This window comes from Chrysemys picta, chromosome 6 (genome assembly GCF_011386835.1).
Source record: "Chrysemys picta bellii isolate R12L10 chromosome 6, ASM1138683v2, whole genome shotgun sequence".
Lineage (NCBI taxonomy): Eukaryota > Metazoa > Chordata > Testudines > Emydidae > Chrysemys > Chrysemys picta.
Genome location: NC_088796.1, coordinates 57,001,584 through 57,018,893, shown reverse-complemented (window position 1 = coordinate 57,018,893; position 17,310 = coordinate 57,001,584). Strand labels below are relative to the sequence as shown.

At 42.5% G+C, this 17,310-nt stretch overlaps 1 protein-coding gene and 1 long non-coding RNA gene across 8 annotated transcripts in view; one reads left to right on the top strand and one right to left on the bottom strand.

Moving 5' to 3' along the window:
* ADGRV1 (adhesion G protein-coupled receptor V1) overlaps positions 1-17,310 on the bottom strand; it is a 443,810-nt gene that overhangs the window by 13,328 nt on the left and 413,172 nt on the right. The gene's annotated exons all lie outside the window — the stretch shown is intronic.
* The window catches only part of LOC101943445 (uncharacterized), a 142,699-nt gene continuing 133,313 nt past the window's right edge, over positions 7,925-17,310 (top strand). The window contains exons 1-2 of one of the 2 annotated variants that reach the window (XR_010602231.1): positions 7,925-7,983; positions 10,684-10,735. This is a non-coding gene — a long non-coding RNA (uncharacterized LOC101943445). Of the gene's footprint in view, positions 7,984-9,176; positions 9,573-10,683; positions 10,736-17,310 lie in introns of those variants that run through there. The other variant, XR_006175806.2, reaches the window with a different exon arrangement.

Sequence of the window (17,310 nt, the reverse complement as noted above, 5' to 3'; positions counted from 1 at the left end):
TAATACACACTGGTGATGAAATTGCTCCTCTGTGTTTTTCCATAATGGGTACATAGACTACTCAGATAACCTTTCTGAGTCAAAGGGCAGAGTCAGGTATTAGAAACATGAATCCTGACTCTTAGGCCACTATCACTTATGTCAGCAAAACGTATGTTGCTCCGGGGTGTGAAAAAAACCCACCCGAGTAACATAAGTTTGGCCAGCACAAGTAGTAGTGTACACAGCACTATGTTGGTGGGAGAACTTCTCCTGTCAACATAGTTACGGCCACTCATTGGGAGTGGTTTAATTATGTCAACGACAGAGCTCTCTCCCATCAGCATAGAGCAGCTACACGAGGGATCTTACAGTGGCACAGCTGCCTTGGTACAGCTCTGCCGCTGTAAACTCACTAATGTAGACATAGCCTTAGTTCTCTCACCCCTGTGCTCTCACTATTACAACACTGCCATCCAAGCAGAAGCTCAGAAAGCAACTTAAATTATGACTAGGGGAAGCAACACTCCTTGCTATGCATCATTTACAAAAGCATTACTTTCATAAACTCATATATTACAAGGCCAGAAAGGCCCATTGTGATCATAGGGTCTGAATAGGGTGACCAGATGTCCCGATTTTATAGGGACAGTCCCAATTTTTGGGTCTTTTTCTTATATAGGGGTCTTTTTCTCCTATTACCTCCCACTCCCGTCCCGATTTTTCACACTTGGTGTCTGGTCACCCTAAGTCTGAACTCCTGTATAACACAGGCCATAGAACTTTCCCAAAATAATTCCTAGAGCAGATTGTTTGGAAAAACATCCAATGTTGATTTAAAAATGGTCAGTGATGGAGAATCTACTCTGACTCTTGGTTGATCCAATGGCTAATTACCATATATACTCGTTCATAAGCTGAATATTTTTGGTAAAAAAGTGACGCATCAAAGAGCAGGGATCGGCTTATAAATGGGTCTACACCACTTCCCACAGCTCCCATTGGCTGGGAATGGCAAACCGCAGCCACAGGTTGCTGAGGAGCTCCATGCCTGTGAATGCTCCAGGTAAACAAAACGTCCCAACCCGCTAGCGGCTTACCCTGACAGGCCCGGAGCCAAAGTTTTCCAACCCCTGAAATATAGGGTCGGCTTATGAAAGGGTCATACCGTTTTTGCTATTTTTACCTATCCATTTGGGGGGGGGTGTCGTCTTATAAACGAACAGGCTAATGAACGAGTATATACACTCTCACCATTAAAAATGTATGCTTTATTTTCATTCTGAAATTATCTAGTTTAAATTTCCAGCCCTTTGATTCCTAGCTTTTCTCTGCTAGATTGAAGAGTCCATTATTAAATATTTGTTCCCCATGTAGTGTGACAAAGTTCCTCCTCTATCTTGGTGGGTCCTGTGCTTATTGGCGGATTTTCTTGCCTCAGAGATTCACCATGTGGGTTGGGGAACAGCCCAGAGACCTTCCCCTCTGGAAGAACCCACAGTCAGGTCAATTGAGAGATTTGAGGGGAACCCGGGCCCGCCCTCTACTCCGGGTTCCAGCCCAGGGTCCTGTGGACTGCAGCTGTCTATAGTGCCTCCTGTAACAGCTGCATGACAGCTACAACTCCCTGGGCTACTTCCCCATGGCCTCCTCCAAACTCCTTCCTTATTCTCACCACAGGACCTTCCTCCTGGTGTCTGATAACGCTTGTGCTCCTCAGTCCTCCAGCAGCACACCCTCTCACTCTCAGCTCCTTGCGCCTCTTGCTCCCAGCTCCTCACACTCGCCCCACAAACTGAAGTGAGCTCCTTTTAAAACCCAGGTGCCCTGATTAGCCTGCCTTAATTGATTCTAGCAGCTTCTTCTTAGGTGCTAGAATCCTTAGGTGCTTTAAAACCCAGGTGTCCTAATTAGCCTGTCTGCCTTAACTGGTTCTAGCAGATTCCTGATTACTCTAGTGCAGCCCCTTCTCTTTCACTCAGGGAACAGAAAACTACTCATCCAGTGACCAGTATATTTGCCCTCTACCAGACTCCTGTACCCCACTGGTCTGGGTCTGTCACAGTAGATACTTATAGACTGCAATCCAGTCACCACTTAACCTTCTCTTTGTTAAGCTAGATCGAGCTCCTTGAGTCTATCACTATAGGGCATGCTTTCTAATCCTTTAATCATTCTTGTGGCTCTTCTCTGAACCCTCTCCAATTTACCAACATCTTTCTTGAATTGTGGGCACCAGAACTGGACATGGTTCTGTACACTGGACCAGCAGTGGTCACATCACTGCCAAATATAGAGATAAAATAAACTCTCTCTAGTCCTACTCAAGATTCCCCTGTTTATCCATTCCAGGATAGCTCTTTTGGCCACAGCATTACACTGGGAGCTCATGTTCAGCTGATTATCCACCATAAGCCCCAAATCTTTTTCAGAGTCACTGCTTCCCAGGATAGAGTCCTCCATTCTGTAAGTATGGCCTATATTGGTTGTTCCCAGCTGTATACGTTTAGTCACATTAAAATGCCTATTGTTTGCTTGTGGCCAGTTTACCAAGCAATCTAAAAATTGCTCTGAATTAGTGACCTGTCCTCTTCATTATTTACCGCTCTCTCAATTTTTGGATCATCTGCAAACTTCATCAGTAATGATTTTAAGTTTTCTTCCAGATCATTCAGAGGTAACTAGTGTGTGTGTGGGAGGGGGGCATGGAGGGTCCAGTGGCCCCCCCAGCAGCCACCCAGGTGGAGAGAGGAAGGGGCGGGGACAGAGCCTTTCTGGCGGCTCAGCAGCAGCTGCCCACAGCAGCTGCCTGGGAGAGAGCCTGGCTGTGATGGTGGCTGGCTGCCCCCCACCCAGGCTTAGCTTCTGGGGACAGCAGCTGAGTGAGCCAGAGAGCCCCACCTGGGCACGTTTGGCCTCTGTCTCCAGAAGCCGAGTCTGGGCAGGGAGCAGGCTGCTGCCCCTCCCCAGCCAGGCTCTCCCACAGGCAATTGGCTACGCTGCATGGAGCGGTGACCAGGAGTGGCTTTGTCCCACTCCTCACCTGGGTCTGGCTGCCAGGGAGGACAGGGGGCAGCCAAACATGCAAGGGGGAGCCGGAGCAGCAGCAGGTAATGTGCTGTGTGGGAGAGAGCCTGGGGGTCCCTGGCTGGGGGTGGGGTGGAAGGGAGACATGTGGGGAGGTCACGTATCCTCCGCTTTAGCTGGTGCCCCCCACTATGGGGAGGCACCAGTCATCTGGTCTTTGATAAAAAAGTTAAATAGCATAGGGCCAAGAACCAATCCATGTGGGACCCCAGTAGAAACAGACCCACTTGATGACAATTCCCCATTTTAAGACTTATTTTAAGACCTATTAATTATCTCATTTTAATCAATTTAAGGTGTGACATGTTAATTTTATATTAGTCTAGTTTTTTTAATCAAAATGTCCTGCGGTAATAAATCAAACCTTACAGAAGTCTAAGTACATTATGTCAACACTATTACCTTTATCAACCAAACTTGTAATCTTATAAAAAAAAAATCAATTTAGTCTGACAGAATCTATTTTCCATAATCCTATGTTGATTTGCATTAATTGTATTTTTCTTCTTTAGTTCTTTATCTTGCCGAAGATGGATGTCAGGCTGACAGGCCTATAATTACCCAGGTCATCCCGTTCACCCTTTTTATAAATTGGCACTACATTAGCTTTCTTCTAGTCTTCTGGAACTTCCCCAGGGCCCCAGGACTTATTGAAAATCATCATTAATGGTACAGTAAGCTTCTCAGCCAGCTCTTTTAAAACTCTTGGAGGCAAGTTATCTGGACTTTTTGATTTAAAATGTCTAACTTAAATAGCTTCTGTTAACATCCTCAAGAAATAATAGTGGAATGAAAAGAGCGATATCATCTCATCATATGTTGATAACATCTGTTTTTTTCTCCATATATAAAACAAATATTTTGAACACTTTTGTGGTTTTTTGAATTATTATTGACAATTCTTCCATTTCCATCTAGCAATGGACCAATACCATTATTAGGATTCTTTTTATTCCTAATATATGTTTTAAAATTCCTTCTTATTGTCTTTAAAACTGGCCAGAGATTTCTCTTTATGCCCCTTGGCTTCCCTTATCAATTTTCTACAATTCCTATCTTTTGATATTCATTACTATCAACTTCCCCTTTCTTCCATTTGTTGTATTTTTTGTTTCATTCATTCATTCATTCATTCATTCATTCATTTTATTTTTTACACTTTCCCTCTAAGCCAGTTTGCTTTTTCACCAGCATGGCCTTCTTCCTCAATTGTGGGATTATGGTTTTTGGGGCATCTAGCAAGGTGTTCCTAAATAATTCCCAGTTATCATTCAAAACTTTCTGATTAAATTCTTCCTTCCGGCTGATATGGCTCATATTTTTTTCAGCTTTGTGAAACTTGCACTGTTAAAGCACCAAGTATATATATTACTGGTCTAGACTCTGTATCATAAATACGATCAATCCATGATCACTTGTATCTAAGATACCTGTTTTGAATAGACAGAAGAGTCTTGCTAGCTGAAAAAAGGTGGATCCTTCTTTGACTCACTCCCCCAACTGACCCCAGTAAGTCTGGAGTATATGCACTACACAGATGAGTTGGCACAGTGATGCTATTTGCTCTCACTGTGGTTATGTATATATTCAAAGGGATCTTAAGTATTACCCTCACTACACTTATTGACTCTTGCAAAATCTAAGTGTACTCACTTTGCTTTTGTCAATCAGGTGGTTCTGAATATACAATGCTGAGTTCCAACAGCTGTGAAGACTGAAATGCCCTGCACCAGAGAACATTGACCTATGCCTAATTTTAGCTATAAGTCAAATATTAGTAGCAGCTGATTGTTTGCTTTGATAGAGCATTAGAAAAGTGCACACACCAGTGTTGTGTGTAGTGGCAACTTTCACAGTGTTACGACTCTTTCTGAAAAGCACTCCTCAATGACTATGTAAATAAGGGGTAGCAAAGCAATGGATTTTGCTATTATGTTTGTTATTAATTGCTTTGAGCAAGCTGGTATCATTCTTAGTGACAATGAAGTCAACTTCCAGAATCCAGGTACCCACCTTCTAGCCAGATGCCTAGAATTTCTTGCATACTTTCAATCCAATATGTTTAGGGATATGTGGGGATATGGTCTTTGCTGAGGAGCTGACAGTGAACATGGAAAGGTTATGCTGCTGGCACTACCAGACCTGCAGCATGATGGGGAAGGAAGCAGCAAGTGAACCTGGTAACAAAAGCACAAGTTCAGTGAGGCCAGCCAACTACTTCAGTAGGGGATCAAAGATAAACACGCAGAGGTAAACAAGGTATTTATGCTGCTCAGGTGTCAGCAGTGCACCTAATGCCATTTTTATCAGAAGTTTGAAAAAATCTGTTAAATACAAGGCTGGCCTCACTGTTCTCGAGACCATTCTACATCTTGTGTTCAAAAAATCAGTAGTTGCCTAGAGCCAGTATCCTGTACAAACTTCAGAAATTCATGGCTGTACCTCATAAGTTAGTTCTGTTATGTGTGGGGGTGAGGCTGAAACTACTTGAACTTAGAATGAAAAGATTACATGATGAGACTAGTACTAACACTGCTGCTCTGGTGTTGCTTTTTTCACACTGAGAGTGGCTGTGGCAGAGGAGAAGGGAGGACTAGAGGACAGAAGTGCTGGTGCTACTACTGGTACCTGAAACAGAAGAACAGCACTACTACCAGCAGAAGAGTAAAATAACCTGAATGAGAGGAAGGACAGACAGTGTCAGCTGGCCTGCTGCCACCACTTTTCTTCTGCATATATGGTGATTCACTGGAAATTGTGAGTGTGATATTGAACTCAGACTGCGCAGCCTGGGGTTTTTTGTGTGTGGCTCTATTGGAGCATACTCATCATACACTAAATAGAATGTTTCTTATTAAGATGGGGGTGCCCGTCCAATACAGGGGTGCCTGTCAGGTCTTGTGAATCTACCACAGCAACTACACTTGTACAACATGGGCCAGATCTTCATAGTCTTCCCACCTCAGCTGCTTTGCATTGCTTCTTGTGAATGTATGCAGCTGAAAATGCTACCTACTGGTGATGGATGCCCACAATCATATGGAGGCATGCCTGCACCGCACCGGGCCTTTGTCTGTGTGCGTGTTGCTATGCTTGTCACTTTTCTCCTCAGTTTCTGCAATAGCCTACAGTTCCACAGTTTCCACTGAACAAGGGGTACCAATATTAACTTCTGGTTTTTGTCTTCTTGTTACTTCTGTTCTAGTAGCCAACAACTTCAGTACAGGCATTGCTTGGCTCTCAGCAGAAGCACAGAATACATGCGCATCCTGACACAAATGTATACAGATCTGGAGGGCTGACCCATTATATTGGTCTCCATTACACATCCAACACAAACTGGTTTTGTTTTCATGCCCTGAGACATTTGGTTCTGCTCTGTTCTGTGTCACTAGGTGGCTACTGCTATGAGCTCTGTTACAGTTGGGATTTAGGAAGAACTCTCAACTAATAACAATGTAAAGTAAGAGAACAGACCAGAATACAGATCAGCAACAACTCCCTTTTTTGCTGTTGTTTTTCCACAAAAATAGCCCCAAGAAGGCTGCTCCCTTCCATAATTTTAAGTTGGGCTTTTAAAGTGAACTATTGTTTTTATGGAAAGTGACACTTCCCACCATGACATTACAGCTTTCTTTAAGGCACACATACAACACTACCGTCATATATATCACCAGCCATAGCAGATATGCCCTGATATTTCAAAGCCTCTATTTATTTCCCAACAGTGAACTGGAAACAGGTGATGCCAGTTGAAAACTCTCCTTAGGCCTGAATTTCAAACCAGGTGATTTGTATTTGTATTTATAAAAGTAAAAGCAGTGGTGCAGAACTCCCATTTAAAAAAATATTACCTTAGCAAATCCTGGTCCTCATCCCCTTCCTGGATGTTAATCAGCTGCCACAAAAAAGCAACTCACCCTTCAGTGGCAGACCCTGGTCCATATTTTAATTGAACAGCACTCAGCTGCGTTACTACATCATTACACAAGTACAGATTTGCTAATGGACCTACTTTTAGTATTATAGATTTACAAGAAAGGGACCCATGCTCAGCAGCTGTCAATCTGTACAGTCCCATTGAAGTCAATGGAGGCAGGCCCATTTACACCAGCTGGACTAGGAAAGTGTCATTCAGTTGTACTGACAATGCCATCACAATAGCTATGCCGTACGGATCTGTAGATAATTTTTTCCTGGGTATCTGCTGTATTGGGCAAATCTGCCCTTCCCACTGTGGCAGCAGAGGTCCTCAGATGTAGTGAAAGTGGTTTGTTTCTTCTGTACAGGGGAAGTGGACAGGATTTGGGGAGTTTATGCAGATTCTCCTTGCACAGCAGGGTTTTGCAGCGATGAAGGAGCTTCTGCTCTCAGCAGAAGCACAGAATACATGCGCATCCTGACACAAATGTATACAGATCTGGAGGGCTGACCCATTATATTGGTCTCCATTACACATCCAACACAAACTGGTTTTGTTTTCATGCCCTGAGACATTTGGTTCTGCTCTGTTCTGTGTCACTAGGTGGCTACTGCTATGAGCTCTGTTACAGTTGGGATTTAGGAAGAACTCTCAACTAATAACAATGTAAAGTAAGAGAACAGACCAGAATACAGATCAGCAACAACTCCCTTTTTTGCTGTTGTTTTTCCACAAAAATAGCCCCAAGAAGGCTGCTCCCTTCCATAATTTTAAGTTGGGCTTTTAAAGTGAACTATTGTTTTTATGGAAAGTGACACTTCCCACCATGACATTACAGCTTTCTTTAAGGCACACATACAACACTACCGTCATATATATCACCAGCCATAGCAGATATGCCCTGATATTTCAAAGCCTCTATTTATTTCCCAACAGTGAACTGGAAACAGGTGATGCCAGTTGAAAACTCTCCTTAGGCCTGAATTTCAAACCAGGTGATTTGTATTTGTATTTATAAAAGTAAAAGCAGTGGTGCAGAACTCCCATTTAAAAAAATATTACCTTAGCAAATCCTGGTCCTCATCCCCTTCCTGGATGTTAATCAGCTGCCACAAAAAAGCAACTCACCCTTCAGTGGCAGACCCTGGTCCATATTTTAATTGAACAGCACTCAGCTGCGTTACTACATCATTACACAAGTACAGATTTGCTAATGGACCTACTTTTAGTATTATAGATTTACAAGAAAGGGACCCATGCTCAGCAGCTGTCAATCTGTACAGTCCCATTGAAGTCAATGGAGGCAGGCCCATTTACACCAGCTGGACTAGGAAAGTGTCATTCAGTTGTACTGACAATGCCATCACAATAGCTATGCCGTACGGATCTGTAGATAATTTTTTCCTGGGTATCTGCTGTATTGGGCAAATCTGCCCTTCCCACTGTGGCAGCAGAGGTCCTCAGATGTAGTGAAAGTGGTTTGTTTCTTCTGTACAGGGGAAGTGGACAGGATTTGGGGAGTTTATGCAGATTCTCCTTGCACAGCAGGGTTTTGCAGCGATGAAGGAGCAGCCCAAGAGAGTGGGGATTGGCCTGATAAATGCATCACCACTGTGATAGTTTGGCCATTGCCTCCTGTCAGACAGGGGCGCAATGAGGCAATTGTAGCTTCAGGACTTCAGTGTGACATTCATGCTAATACATCAAGTTCTGCTTCTTGACCCTAATATGAGCAAAAGAGTTTTGGCCATAGGGCTTTAAGCAGCTTCAACCCTCCACAGAGATTTAATTTGATTTGAGCAGTTTATTCAGCATCGAGAGATTCAAAGGAATATGGCAGCATTCAATTATTGCGGAGGTCATGAGACCTAGATTAAGAACTGAAGAGTTTAGGGAGCCACAAGGTGAATACTTCCAGAGCAAGGAACTTGCAAGCCTAACTTGCAAGCATCAGCAATAGGCAAACGTCAAAAAAAATTAGAATTTGGAAAGCTCTAAAAAGCTCTAAAAAGTTGGATGCTTATCAAAATGTGTTGAATTTGTAACACTGGGCTCTGATGAATTTTCTGGTACTTCTTGCTTCCAGTAAGGGCAAGAGAGTTAGGCAGTGCTCGGAGGCACTGGAAAGTTAAAATTGTTAAAGATAAGCTTCAGTTCAAATTTCAGGCCAGTTGTTTTTCTCCTCCTGAACCAGCTCTCCCATCCCTAGTGGCAAATTCCTTCTTTATCTAGTGCACAAATTTGCCTTGGGCTGATTCTTCCTGTAGTGGAGCTGGTGGAACAACAAATAGTAGCAGTGTTTGTCGGCTGAGAACAGTGACCTGGCTTGGGAGGTTGGTCCGTTGGTAAGCAGCAAGAAGTCACAAAACAAAAAAGTCACCCCCAAACCCAGCAGCAGCTTGGACTGGATTTAGATCAGTTTCTTCATGTTAGCTGATGGAATTAGTACACCTCTACCCCAATATAATGCGACCCGATATAACACGAATTCGGATATAACACGGTAAAGTGCTCCAGGGGGTAGGGCTGCGCATTCCGATGGATCAAAGCAAGTTCGATATAATGCGGTTTCACCTATAACACGGTAAGATTTTTTTTTGGCTCCTGAGAACAGCGTTATATTGAGGTAGATATATTATTATATATATTAGCTTTATTAGTGTTAGGTTGCTAGTTTTATTTTTTAGAGGTTTGAGGGTGTATTGGTTAGTTTCATGTTTTTTCAGTTATTCCAATTTCAGATTCCATATAGCTTCTGGACACTGCTAGCTTGCCCTTGGCAGCCAGCCCTCTTCATTGCTTTGCTTGTCAGCCTCATGGTGGGTGTTTGTATTACTCACTGCTTACATTCAGGTGGTCTTTCTTCTCCGCTGCCTGTGGTTTCTTTGGTGGCTGTCTGTGGGCACATGTGCTGCTGCTGCTCTTCCTGGTGGTGTCTTCTCGGTTAATATACTTAGTGCCTTAGCTGACTCTTTTGTGAACTTCCCTGGGGATTTTCACTGATTTACTGCCAGTTCTCATGTTGCTGCCTTCTGCTTTCCCTGCAGTTTTCCATCACTGTCGGGCTACTGAAAGGCTGCTTTGGATAATCATTGCCTGTGTGTAGCAGGTACAGACTGCTCTTATGGCAATTACTATTCCAATGCAACCAGATCATTTGCATGTCTTACCATGTTCAGGAAGGTTGTAATCCACACAGGAACAAACAATCCACAATGAAAATGATAAAACTATTCAGAGAATCATCATCAGATGTAGTGTATAATGTTTTGATAATGATGTTTGATAATGACGTTTTGATAATGGATGTTGCTGGTTGAAAACTCTTTTTGAAAATATCAGCCATGAAACTGCACATACAAATGCACAGGTTTCAGAGTAGCAGCCGTGTTAGTCTGTATCCGCAAAAAGAAGAACAGGAGGACTTGTGGCACCTTAGAGACTAACAAATTTGTTAGTCTCTAAGGTGCCACAAGTCCTCCTGTTCTTCTTTTTACAAATGCACAATTACTCATGCTAATCAGCGATTTGTGCATACAGATGGATAGTCAGATGCACATCTGTCCAGTCAGCATGAATATTCAGGGTATCTGAAGGCACAACGTTTTTGGGCACAAATATTTTAACATCAGGGCCTTCACGCCCACTTTATTTTTCTGAAGATCTCTGAATCTTTCACTTTTTCTGTTTGCAAGGTGGTTGAGACTGAATAAAGATCCTGTAGAGGTGTAATCATGGCAAATGCAGGTAGGTTGCTATCACTTGTATTTCAGTCACATCATGTAACGATCCCACTCATGCTTCCACTGAAGTATTAACCTTTGAAATCTAAATCAGATCCTTCTATTTAAATACAGTTCTCTTCTTTAACATTCAGAGTCACTTTAATATGTCCTTGAAAAGTGCAGTTTTGTTAATTGAGGATCTTAATTAATGGACTGACCTTGGATCTAGTTTACATCAAGACTTTGACGGTTTTGTCTTCATTAAGCAGCAATTTTGGTCATGACCACTGCCTGAACATCTACACTGTTGGGGGGGGGGGGGGGGGGAGGATAGCTCAGTGCTAAACCCAGGGTTGTGAGTTCAATCCTTGAGGGCAGCCACTTAGGGAACTGGGGCGAAATCAGTACTTGGTCCTGCTAGTGAAGACAGGGGGCTGGACTTGATGACCTTTCAGGGTCCCTTCCAGTTCTAGGAGATAGGATATCTCCATATATTATTATTATTTTTAGCCCTGCATTGACCTGGGCTCTGAGACTGTTTTGTGAGCTTTTAAATGCAATATAGATGTGCCCTCCCTTGCTGACGCTGAGAGGGGGTAACAGAGTAATTCACAGTTCTGGGAACCTCAGTAGATGTTCATACATGATTTGGAGGAAATATGGGACTAAGAGGGTATTGGGGCTACTGAAAAAGAAATTGGGAGCCAGGGTGTGGCCTGTATGCTGGCTGTTGGTGTCAGGGCTGTGAGCCAGAGCAGCAGAGCATTTAAGGCGCCCACAGTTGCAGTGCAGGTGGTGACAAAACGCTTTGCTAGTCAAGGTTGAACCCCAAAACATCACACCATTGTAGCTGAACATTCTCTGTATGTTAGATTCAGCCTTGTTGCTGAAGCAGTGTATGTTAGCAATGAGCCTCTATAACAGCACTGAGCATATCTGGCTGTAGTTAGTGCTGGATTTATATCTCACAACCTGACAAAGATCAGTTTTAATAAAATCATATTTCTCCTCATTAACATAAGAGAGTTTAATAGATTTTCACTTTTAGAGATTATTGTTCCACATCAGCTATTCAGAAGCTAGGTCCACTTTACAAATCTTCATCCTATATTTTGAGATACAGCTGCTTGAAACCAAGAGGATGTATTTCTACATCAGGAGGAATCCTGCCAAAATTAGCCTGCTTTCTTCCTGTTACCATAGTGCCATTGAGTTCATCAACCAGAACTATGCAAAATTCAGTAAATTCATTTTGCAAATTTGTTCATATAGGTTCAAATCCCCAGAATTTCACTTTGGGTTTTCAAGTTCAAACAAACCTGAAACTCAGTCAACACTGCCAAGTTTCTCTTTATGTTGTGTCAAACCATGCAAAACCATTCAACCTTGCATCGTTTCCACTCAAAATCATAAACTGCTCTCTGGCACCTAACACTGAGCTCAAATGAATTCAAAACTTGGCCAAGGCTTACTTGAAAGGTTCATAGACTTTGCCAAATCTTTAAGTAAATTTCTCCGAGGGTCAGGTTTCATTATGAACATATGCATAGTTCTCCACATTGTCTCGTATTGACAACTGTCTCCATAGAACAGAATCTTTGTAGCTCTTGTGTTGCTATAGGAATTAGTTCAAAGGATTCTGAGGCACATCCAGGAAACAGAGGTGACAGATATACGTGGCTGATCAGAATACAAAATCACTGTTTATGAAGGGCAATTAGTACAGTAGAAGATCAGGTAAGTTCACAGGATGGGTGGTTATGCTAAAAGAGATCAATAATAATTGAGATCTACTGATGAAAAGGACTATATTAAAGAACATCAGTATAATCCCAATTTTATAGATAGGGAAACTGAGGCACAGGGAAGTGAAATGACTTGCCCATAACCACACATCAGCAGTCAGGACTAGAACCCATATCTCCTAAGTTCTATGCCAATGCCCTGTCCACTAAGACACAATGCCTCTTCTTAATATGACAAGGAGCCAAATAACAATAAACAAACCTGAACAGGTTCAGCAATTCAATTTGGAGAAGTACAGAAAATCAAGATTTTTTTAAAAGACTTGTCAAATATGCAAAATTAGGCTATAAATCTTGTAATAACTGGAGCACTAATAAGATTTCTACTACTGCCCACTTCTGGTCATGTTGGAAACACAGAGAGACATCTTTTGGTGTTTCACCCTCCCTGGTTCCAGATAGAAATAAGTGGTGAGGCATATAGTATGGTACAGATGCTGGGATGTGAATGAGCTGCAGAGAGCAAAGTTAATGGGGATGATGTGCAAAAGTGGCTTAAAATTCACCTTTGCACACTCCTGATATAGCAACTTTGTATAGGGCTAGTTGCCCTGCACCATGTTATAGCAGACTGAGGACTACTCTAACTCATGCCAATTGCAAATGGCCCTGGGTCTCAAACAGAACTGAGAGCTGGTAGAGCACAGTGAGTTCCCACCATGCCCCCTTTCCTCTGGCCACGAGCTCTTTTTTCTGTTCTGTTAGTAGGGAGCGACATAAAGGTCTCTACACCACTGGAGGATCATCTTTGCACTGGGTGATCCTCCTTCAGCTGCTTTTGCCATCATGAGGACCAGAATACAATGGTAGGGTGGCAGAAAGCAGCTAAACTGCCCATCAATGGAGAATCTGGCCCTATTTCTCTACTGGTCAGTCCTCAGAACATACTTTAAGAAAATATCAGACAGGCCCAAAGGCTGTTAGGTTATTTCCTAATACATATGTCAGCAATGTGTTTCTCTTATTTTTCCATTACTACACTGACTGCCTTTGTAGAGAGAAAAAATAATGGATTTCATGATTTTACACCTTGTATCCTATAAACATTCAGCAAAGCCTTACTCCTACCCTTACTTGCTGTAGGTAAACATTTATAACCCTATATTTCACATGATACCTTGCAATCCAAGGATGATGCTCTATTAACTTCTCCCTAATACAGATTGGAGACGACAGGTGCTAGAGCCATTGTCAGCTGTGCCCGCAGGCTAAGGAATTCCCTGACTAATAACAATAAATCAGTGAATTTTATAGCTATATTTGAAAGCAGGCTGAAAGCTGAAGTGAGCATCACACATTTATTTTTTTCTCAAGCAGTGCATTTGGATGCTCATCATCAAAAGTGCCTTTAAAAAGCAGATTGTATTGCACTATTGTAAAGGAAAGTACATGCCAAAAGGGCCTTCGAGCCAAACCACTCTAGGTTGGGTCCTCACACAACCCTATTCATTCAGTGTAGAAACTCCCTACCATCCACAGAAACACTTCTCTCCTCATGCAACTGGTAAATTACAGCAACAACCTTGTGCAGCCACATGGCCAAGCAAAGATGATGCTCGAGAGTGGAGCCTTCCTGCTAGACCGTCAGATAGTTACTTTTGCTACAAACTGGAAAAACTACCTTCTGAGACTGTCCCAACCTGAGAAGGAACGTCAGATCAGCCTTTAACCATATCCCTAGTTTAAAAAGGCAAGAAAGAATACTAGATTATTCCCTTTTATGGAATGTTTTGTAGAAAGTATTTTCTCCTCCTGTATATTAATGACAACAATAAAAAAGGGCTAAAATTAAGAAATAGTGGCATGAAAAGCTTGTGTTGAAAGACAGAAAGCTTTTAAAGGGATAAAGTAAATTTGTGGTTAGGGTTGAAGTCTTTCTCGTTGTGATCGAGATAATCTTATAAAATTAAGACCTATGTAACAGCTAAGAATCATTATTAGAATGGTGTGGACGTGAGGTTTCATCCTTAATTGTTTCCTTTTTTGTTAGTGTCCTTAAAAATTTTGATCACAAATCTCTCTTGCTCATCCACTTTACCTGTGTGTCACTTGTTATTCTGTGATACTGTAATAGCTGAGAATCTGGGTAGGCCATTGATTTAACAGCACTGCTTTGATCTGCCACAAAAGGAGCCAGATACTTGGCTACTTTGTGCTGTTTCCGTGGCACAAAGCAGCCAGAAAGCCAGCAGGTTTAAGGGGAATCCTTGGGTGATAAATAGCCTGCAGAGTTCACCACCACCACCTCCCCAATAGCTTCTGACATAGGAGGCATGTTGGAAGCAAGCCTGATGGGAATGGGACATGGACTCTTGTGCTCTAGCAAGCCCGGCCTGACAGAATAACTCCTTGGGGATAGTCAGGTGCAATTTAGAGCAGTCCTGAGGCTACTTTAAATTATACTGGGAATTGAATAAATCCTGGCCAGCTCCACGATACCGTTAGCTACAGCTACTCCCATAAGGCATTAGTAAAGGGTGTAAGAAAGGCCCTGCCAATACTCTCAGGGTGAAGAGCAGGGTATAATATGTTAGGCTTTCTCATAATAGAGAGAAACTCTGCTCAGAGGGCTTTATCTTGAGAGACATTGAGCATCTCCTCCTCCCATTGATTTTAATTGAAATTGTTGTGGGTGCTCGTTGCCTTTCTGCAGCATCAGAGGCAACAGAAGGCAAATCTTACGTATGAAGTAGGTGGCTCACACCTTCTGGGTTAGGAGTGTTCCCTTCAGTAGGTGATGTGTGGGCAAAAGGGGGACAAGGAACAGATGCCCTTCCATATCTGATGAGTAGGTGAATGTAAGCAGGTGGAGGTATAATATCATCTTTGGCTCCATCGCTGAAACCATAACTCTCTGGTTTGATGTGGTGAGCTGATCCCACAAATAAACAAAACCAAACACACACACACAACCAACAGCAAAAGCAATGGAGCACAGGATAAAAAAAGGAATAATCTAGGGAAAGGTTCGTGGAATTTTCTCATAGACAAACTGTCACTCACAAACCTTGTTAAACATGAATATGACATCAAAGCCTTGTGTTAGAAAGTTTTTAGCTGGCTAGGTTAGGCACCTGGAATTTTTAAAAGAAAATGCCATTTTAAGGCTCTCTAATTTTTTTCTTTCACAGTTTGCAACTTTTATTTTTTATTTCAAAATACATACATCAATGGCATTGAAAATTCACAACTTGCTTTTTTAAATACAAAACATCAGCATGTTTAAAGCCTGGTACCAGTAAACTCTAATGAGCCCAGCACCAGGAGATAAAGTGCTTATATACATTAAAAAGTGAATTAAACAAATATAATGATAATTCCATTGATTAACTCTAGACAGATGACCATGAATTGCTTCTGAGAGGATCAGAGCCCTTTTGTGCAATAACTGCCTTTTTGTACTTACATGTTTATCTGCTAAAAAAACCCTATAATATATACTGATGTAAGCAAGCACAAGCACAAATAAATATACTTCAAGGTTCAACAGTGGGAAAGTTTTGGTTTTAGTGCCTTGCTACACTCATTAAATTTACTGGAAATGCAGCTCACTCCAATGTCAACACCAGATACAGTAGGTCATGAAACACATATCAAACTGTTTGCTTGGTTTCTACTTGGAAAAACAGACAAAGTTACTTTTCTTCTTGTTATTTTTCTCTGATGGATTAATGCCAAGAGTGACCTAAGAAATGCTTGCAGCATTGAACAGAAAAAGTCTAATATGATTTGTTCTGTGATCTGCTTCTGCCATCTGTGGAGCATTTCTTAGGGGAAGAAATCAATAGGAGATGTTCGAGAATGGATGGCTCTCATTTTAAAAAGCAAACAGCTTTTTATTGTGGTTCTTTCCCTTCTCTCTTCCCCCCCCCCCCCCCCCCTCGCGCAATGAAACGGTGGCCTCTTGAGGTTTCACTCTTTGTGTGTGGGGCTGTGGATTGCTGTCCATTCTTTCCAGAAACGCTTGTCTGGCAATAACCCTTGGCTGGCTCTGCAGTATCATGCTTTCATATTACAAAACCACCCAAAGTGCTTGACAGAGCTGTCTTGGTTGCACAGTGAAGCCCAGTGTAAAGCAAATGCAGAGAGCTGCCAAGTCCCAGCCAGAGACCGAGCTCGGCACGGTGGTGTGGAGAGATAGTACAAGCCAAGAAGCAGCGCTGCTTTGCTTTCTCCTTTTCAGAGCTGACACTTATTCTCCCTGACCAGGTGCTGGTGTAGAATAGCAATTTGCCTACTTGTTCCTTTCTCTCAGTCAGACCAATCATCTGCCCTCCATACTCTGCCTGAAAAGTTGGGCCAGTATGGGGAGCTGAGCAACACCAACCTGGGAGGTGCTCATGTTAACTAGAGCAAGAAACACTGCCCTGATTATGAGTGTGCTCCTTTCTCTGGTCACATATTTCAGATGTGAGGGAGAAGAACAGACTGTTGAAGCAGAGCAGAATGGCCCAAGCATGTAATTGGGGGGCTGACACGAAAAGAATCTGTAAAAGAATCTGCCAAGAGAGCTGGAGTAAAGTCCCAAATGTGAGCCACCCCTCTTCTGGGCAGAAATGTTGGTAGGTCTACAGATGTTCAATTAATGTTAAACAAAGTAACATTAGGGTTACAAGACCCAAATGCCCTGGGTAAGGTGGTTCCCATTCCTACACAGAAAATTACTTTCCTTGTGCCTTACTTTTCCTTGTGCCAGGGCTGGAGCCAGGGGTGAAAGTAACTTAAAGGACTTATTGGTAACCTGGACTCCTGAGCAGGGGGTGGGGCCTCAACCAGAAAGGGTGGGGCCTCA